A 7,828-nucleotide genomic window follows, 5' to 3' on the forward strand; every position below is an offset into this window, starting at 1 on the left:
GATAATGTAATAAATACCATTCACATCTATTCATTATTGTATTTTTTGTAAGTTTCTTTCTTTTTCAAGTTAGTAAAGAATTCTGCTTTTTGTATCAGAGTATGATCAATTGTTCATTTTGTTAATTTTCATCAATCTTATAATATATTAATGCTGCTATGAAAAGATATCCAGAGAATTAAGCCACAATTGGAGTATCTCATTTAGGAATGCAATGCTCATCTTTTTTTTTCAATAAAATTTCTCATTGATTTAAATTGTTTTCATATCTGTATAGTAGACGTTTTTTTTTTATATTATAAATGATTTTCACTTAATGAATTTAGTGTGTAGGAGACTCCTAGGGACAGACTGAGACAATTTCTAGCCTTGCCTGTTTTCATATGAATAAATATAAAATTTTTGACCCAGGTTTGAGGTAGGACGCATTTCTATCCATTGGTTCAATGGTCACTTGTTGGACTTCCCAACTGTCTGCCTAACTGTCCCTCAGGGCAACCCTCTGAAAACAAGAGAACATAGGTTTGGAGTAACTGAGGAGCTCGCTACTAGACACCCCCTGCTGTTAGGGCAAGATTTCCTAAAGTGGAGAGACTTGCAGGTCCCTCTACGATGCATGACAGTAGTGCCCACAGGATCCAAGGAGAAATCTTTCCTCTACCCATGCATAACAGGAGGCTCTCTACCAGTGCCAGATGGCCTTGCATTCATTGCAGAACTTATGGATCTGATCCATGTGCCCGATAGCAGTTCCACCCCAGAACCTGTCCCCCTTCCTGTCTCTCCTCCAACCCCAAGCCCTGGCGACCCCCTCAGCCTTGCAACCTGAGGAGCTGATTGGGCCCTCCTATCTTGTTCTGGCCTCGGTAGCCTTGCAGTCTCAGAACATGCGGATCCATCTTGGCCTCATTCACCAACACTTCGCACAACCAAAGAGGGGCACTCTCCTCTTGAAATCAGTGGCACTATAGTGCTGTCCAGTGCCACACTCTCCCAGATGCCTGCCATCACAGTAGCACCATCTACTAATTTAGGTGTCACCAACTCCATCCATGAAAAACATGTCTCTGTAACGCTGCCCATACCCACTGAGCAGCTTGAGAAGTGCCAGGCTTCATCAGTCACAATAAATAAGTCTGTATCTAGCATCATCCCAATAACTGACCCTGCCTTAGTACCAGTGATAAGACACCCTACAGATCTCCCTCCCAGAGATCACAATTGTGCCTTTAATCCACTGCCAGTGCCATCTGCATGCTCTGAGCAGTGCCCTGCTCCATCCTACTCGGATGTTGAGCCCCTCACAAAGCCACCTCCAGCATCTGGCCCTGCCCTATTGCCAGTGCCAGCAAGCAACAACAATCTCCCTCCCAGAGACCCCAAAGCTGAAGCATACCCCCTGCCAGTGTCGCTTGCATGCAATGAGCAGTGCCACACTCCATCCATCCTGGATGTTGAGACACACTCCACTTGGAACACTAAGAATGGCCCTGCTGAGATGATAGGGCCAGTCCCGAATCAAGATTGGATTCCTGTGCCTGGTCCTGCTTGTGTATCAGACACAGAGCACCCCAGAGATTTCTCTACAGGAGATCACAGTCTGGCCCCCCCTCTCCACCTGGCTTGACTCCACTACCAGTGCCAAACAGAGATCCAACCAGAAGTTCACACAAGCCCTTTCTGGATTCCCACGACTGCAGCAGGAGCTCACCCAAAGGTGTGGCATCACAATCCATGCCTGAGTTGGTCATCGTGACCTGTGATCCTCCCACGTCTACAACCCTCCCTTCCTCGCCATCTCAGCCCTTAGAGGCAGAGGCCCTGATGGGACTCTCATCCATACTTCAGCTGGTCACAGAGCTTAAGGACTTGAACTGGAAATAGTCTCAATTAGTAATTCAGAGTCTCCTACACACTAAATGGACAATGACAACCATTTAGGGTGGGGCTTTTACCCCGATAGCAACCCTACCTCAAACCTGGGTCAAAAATATTATCTTTATTCATTTGAAAAAAGGCAAGGCTAGAAATTGTCCCAATCTGTCCCTAGGAGTCTCCTACACACTAAATTCATTAAGTGAAAATCATTTATATATATAAAAAACGTCTACTATGCAGATATGAAAACAATTTAAATCAATGAGAAATTTTATTGAAAAAAAAGATGAGCATTGCATTCCTAAATGAGATACTCCAATTGTAGCTTACTTCTCTGGATATCTTTTCATATCAGCATTAATATATTATAATATTGATGAAAATTAACAAAATGAACAATTGATCATACTCTGATACAAAAAGCAGAATTCTTTACTAACTTGAAAAAGAAAAAAACTTACAAAAAATACAATAATGAATAGATGTGAATGGTATTTATTGCATTATCCCCACACAAAATTAACTAGTAACATTATCAGAAACTCGAGGCTTATCACACATTCAATCTTAATTTTGTGTGTCTCAAGCATTTCAGGAAGATGTATTATTCGTAAATTTTTTGCAGCTGATAAAAAAAACTGCATATTTTCTTCTTGTTTACTCCGCTATTATAAAAATTTTGAAATGAAAGATAGTGTTAATGATTCAAACATGATCCTCTTATGGTACAGAGGTTTAGTACTTTAATGTTATTTTATTATAAATTGAGATTATTAGCTGCTATGACTTTGAATTTGATCTCAGCTAAAAATAATTTAGGTATAGTAAAAAGGGAAATATCACAGTAATTGTCTTCTTCCGCAGTATTATTACTATCCTCACTCCATACACTGTCTAAATCCTCATCTTCCTCTGCCATCATTTGGACACCATCCTCTCCATTGTCAGCTTTAGTTATAGAGCTGGAGACAGGATTTCCAGTGAACCAAACAGGCTGGAGACCATCCTCAGTTTTCATCCAGCCATAGTTGATTGGACTCTCCCAACCAGTAGGATTAACTTCATCAGCTTGTTTCCACATTTTAGCCACAAAATTTTTCTCTTGATATAATGAGTAAGTGTTCATAGCATGAAGGAAGGAAGGCACAGTTAATCTTCTTCATCCTCGCCAGTGGATCTGTTTGCTTACCACCGCACATATGCATGAAGGCTTATGCCGTGCTTCATTGATGTCTGACATGTTAAAACCATAAAGTGCACATATGTAAGAAGTCACAGCGATCGTGTCTACTTGTGATGTCAGGGAATGCAAGGCTTTTACATGATTTTCTGCAGTAATTGCTTCCAATTGCTGAAATGGTTTTACCTTTCCCAGTCTGCTGAAAGCAGATGTAAAATCACATCCAGCAAGGGCATGAAATCCTATGTGAGTCTCAGTCAGGCCAGAGAGCTTTTCTTCAAGTCGAACAGCAATAAGAGAAATGTTGATGTAACAGCGATGGTTATCTGAACCATAGTCCATTATCAATGACATGCAATCTGATCGGCCACTGAGACCAATAAGGATAACCAACACATCAATGTCAGATGACCTTACCATAATGGACCCACTGTGAATTCTCCTCACATGGAAAGCAATGAGTGTCAGCTTCCTCATGCTGAGCCTGTAGATGACTTGGCTCATCAACTTGTCTCATTGAACATGAACTTTGAACATTCACCACCATGTGACACATACAAAACTTTCCTTCCCAAAATTAGTCCATATTGTGGGTTTCTCCACTCTTGCATATAAAGTGTGCAAACTCTTCTTTAAATGCGCTGTTCTTCAGGAGATCTGTTCCACTAAGCCGCTGTGCTTGATCTGGTCCACTGATAACAAATGTGGGTTGATTACCTCCACAATGAGATTTCCTTTCTTGATCTTTAATTGAAGGGGACACATACTTCTCAAGCACAAGGTGAATTTCTTCCCCTCTAAAGGAACATACTTTGATAACCAAATCCCTGGCCATAGTTCCATAAGTTGACTTGCTGTGGCGAAGTAGGGTTTCATGTAGGATGCATCCACCGTCAGCCACACTTGCACTGACTTGAGGCAGAGTGATGTCAGTCAGAATTGTGTCCTGGTTTCCCTCAGGCAGTTTAGTGAGAGTTGTCTTGTCTGCTCTTGTTGGGAGTTCTATCACTATGAGCAAAGGAGAGTGGTACATCTGCAACTGGGAAAGTTAAAATGTACTGAAGGTCACATGGGACATTTATTTTACTTTCCAGCACTAGAATTCTTGCAAATACATCTCTGACTCCTTCTGCTACTTTAGCTTTATCTTTATCTTTGCAAGAACATTGAGGTTTTGTGTTTTCTGTGGCAAAATTTAACACCTTTCTTCGTGTTATAGTATTCAGGAATCTTGAACTGTCCACTTCACACTCAGTCTCAAATTTCAATCGAAGTTCTACTCCATGCTTCAGTGTACTTGATAGGTAAACTTTTGTTTTTTTCCTTTGCTTCTTTACCTGTTGCCAAATTGACTAATTCATGTGGTGATTGGGTATCAAATGGGTTACAGGTATCAGTAATGACTCTGGCAAGGGTTTCAATATCATTGTTGTCACGCCTCACTCTCCATGGCTGTAACTGACTGGCTGGCTGTTCCCCTGAATGAAGACCTACAAGTTGCCGTAATTTTGATAAGGCCATACCACGCTGAGTCAAGGTAATAGACCATCTTCTGAAGGCATTCTCAGAGTTTCTGAGAGCAGTTATTCCTCTCATAGGCGATGCAGCATCCCTGTTAACAGTCTGCTCTAAAGTTAGATCAACTGCACATCTTGAGTAATATTTTACTGGTGTGTCAGATAGAGAAGGCCCCTGCTTGTAGAATGTCCACAGCTTTAGGGTCCATCTGTCGAAGTTTTGAAAGGAAAAGAGATCCCCATCTTGCATGATTTGGCCGATTTAGAGCAAAGAAGATGTCAGTAACATAGGGAAGGATTTGAATGTACTTCATTACATTGTTAGTGCGCACTGCTCTCTGCAGTTCCCGGTGTACTCTGTTGATTAGATATACATAGATTGCCCAGTTTGCTGCTGTGCTACCATGTTGACCATCCATAACACTTTGCAAAAATTCCTCATACTTCACCAGCAGGTCTTTGAAGAGAGCAGTTTCAACAACTTTTTCCATTTCTTGTACATCATCAGAGGAATAGAACAATGTTTCTTGCAAGGATAGTGCTTCTTCTTCTGTCAAAGTTTTCTTGAAATTGGCCAACAAGGCTCGTTCCATAAGTGCTGCTATGATCTGATGGATCCTGGTACACCAGTTGTAGAACTTGCCTTTCATGAAACCTGTAAGAGATCCAGTGGCCAGGATTCCAGCTTCAATTAATAAGTATTCAGTTCCAGAGTCTGCAATGAATGTTCCAATGGCTGCATAGAAAGCCATCTCTAAATGGAAATTCCCCAGTAGTATTATCAGGTTGTCAAATAATGGACGTTGTAGAGCTTGAATGGAAAATGCTTTCAAAGCAACAGCCAAATCATAAGAAACTATGGCAAAGTCTTGGTTCATCTCCTTTGCAACTTTAACTGCTCTAACCATGGTTTCCTGTACAACATCATTTCTTGTTGGTGGTTGTGAGATGGGGTCCATGTATGCAACAACAGTTTTAGAGAGTTGTCAGTAATACATTTAGCAAAGAATCCATTGAACAGAGGCAATTTCCGATCTTGAGACAATAGCAACCACATTAAAGTCAAGGCTGCTCTGCTGTAGTTGCTTGGTGTTCTCAGCCTCTGCACATGGCACCAATGTAAATTTGGTAAGTTTTAGGGATGTGTGGAAAGGTGGAATTGCCTCCATTGTCCCATCAAATTGTCATCTTGGCTGGCCACCACTGTCAACTGCTGTGTTGACATTGGGCATTGGTGAGGAAGACCCAGGTGGACATTCATTTTGGTAGGAAATTCCAACAGTAAAATGTGATGTGTTAAAGCCATCCGGAGTCTCTGTATTGACATCATAGTTGTCCCAAGCACACACTGAAAAAAATATTGTTATTACTGAAAGAGTACTAATGTGAATGTATTTTTTATGGTTTTAATATGTAATCTGTGAAATGTAGGTAAGTGAAGCACATTTAACAATACAAATTATGAGTGTATTATTTAACTTAAAATTACAATACTCCCAAGTACAATACTCTAAGTAAAACTGTGCATTTTGATCTGTCTTTCATAAATTTTAACGAGGTCTCATGAACATTTGAGTACTGCACAGGTTAATACTTAACACTACTGTGCTAAGTGTATGTGTCAACATGTTTTATTACCTGTTGCCAGATCATCACATATATTTAAGCCATCTGGGGTTTCTTGTTGATCATCGGAGCATGAGAAAGCTATTTCTGTTTCTATCCGTTTCACCTCATCATAGCTAATACAATGACCCAGACTGTTCAATATAGTCAGTACTGATTTGGAGCCAGTCAGAGTTCCCAGTCCTAATCCAAGAGCTTGATGTTTCCATGGACGAAGTGATCCCTTAGTAAAGTTAAACATTACATCTAATGCCATTGCTATACTCCTTTTATCTGTCATTTCTGAGTGCTCATTCCCTTGTGCTCTATTGTGTATGCCATTGATCAAAGTGTCAAAAAAGACCATTACAAGAGAAGATATTGATGGTGTGGTTTCCTTCAAAATGTGTACTGAAGTACGAGATGGGTGTTTATGTGGTGGTTTTGCAAGAATTTCAGCACGTAATGCCACGGCAGCTGATCGAATTTCTCCCCTTTTTTTTTTTTTGTCTGAAGCCTTTATTATAGCACTAGCTTCCCCTGCTGTTATAAATCAGTTCCTGATTTATTTGAATGCTTATTATATAGAATGTTTGGAAATCTTGCCTTTATCTTAGTGAGTAGACTTGCAACACTGTAGTCTTGTATCCCAGCTGCTGTACCACCAGCAATTATATACTCTTCCTGGTATAACTTCACAAGTGCTGATGCCATCATAGAGTTTTTGTTTGGAATAATTTCCCCCTCTATGTAAATTAAAAGTTTCCTGAATGCTTCATGATGTATTTTTCTACTTGAAGGAAGCTCTGATTCTGCATGTTCTCCATGCAGATAATCCCTTCTATAGGAGATATGGTACTTGGCTTCTTTTGTAATCAAATCCTTTCCCAGAGTAAGGAGCTTTATGTCATTTTTCTTTTTGGCAGCAAGATAAATAGTTCTACTTCCATCCTTTGTTACACAGAGATGAAGGGGTTCATTTTGTGTCCTTATCTTTTTCCTAAGCCAAAGAAAACACATTGTTCTCCCAAAGCACCTCTATTGTCTGTGGACAGTAGAGGAGAACATGTGCGAGTGGTTTTACATGGTGGCTCTTGTTGCTTGGTCACTTCTGAACACCGCCTCTTGACAGCTGAGTACTGGCTTAAACACTGTGAATGGTAAAAACGTCCCTCTGTTCCTGCAGCATTTATTGACTCTTTAGTAACATCGGCATATTGGTCATTTTTGAGAACCATTCGGCTGTCAGCTGCACACTTCAGAGTTTTCAGGTAGGCATCTTGCAAAGATTTAAGGGTAGATGACTCATCATTGGTTTTTCATATGAAGCATATTGGACTATTGTTGGTCATAATCTGTAAGAAATGTGACAGGGATCACTTTAATGTGGATATGGTATTTTTAAAAGTATTTATATAATTTCTGCTTAAATTTAAAATAATACCCATAAATTTCCAAATATCATTTCCAAATACCTTTGCTCTCATTAAAGAAAAATATCCACAATACAGATATGTATTAATGATGTTTTAATTTATTACCAAATGTAGTAAAGTTAGCTAAAATGATCACCGGTAGGTATGCCATTAATAATAAAAAAAGGACTAGACAAATGAAAGGAAAACTTACTGAACTGATACTGCATTTG

At 40.0% G+C, this 7,828-nt stretch overlaps 2 pseudogenes; both read right to left on the reverse strand.

Annotated features, from left to right (window-relative positions):
• Nucleotides 1-3,037: 3,037 nt before the first annotated feature.
• LOC136833111 (uncharacterized) lies at nucleotides 3,038-5,534 on the reverse strand (annotated as a pseudogene).
• A 74-nt stretch (nucleotides 5,535-5,608) lies between these two features.
• On the reverse strand, nucleotides 5,609-7,532 carry LOC136833112 (uncharacterized; annotated as a pseudogene).
• Between the last annotated feature and the right edge of the window lie 296 nt (nucleotides 7,533-7,828).

Source organism: Macrobrachium rosenbergii, chromosome 51 (assembly GCF_040412425.1).
Source record: "Macrobrachium rosenbergii isolate ZJJX-2024 chromosome 51, ASM4041242v1, whole genome shotgun sequence".
Taxonomy (NCBI): Eukaryota; Metazoa; Arthropoda; class Malacostraca; order Decapoda; family Palaemonidae; genus Macrobrachium; species Macrobrachium rosenbergii.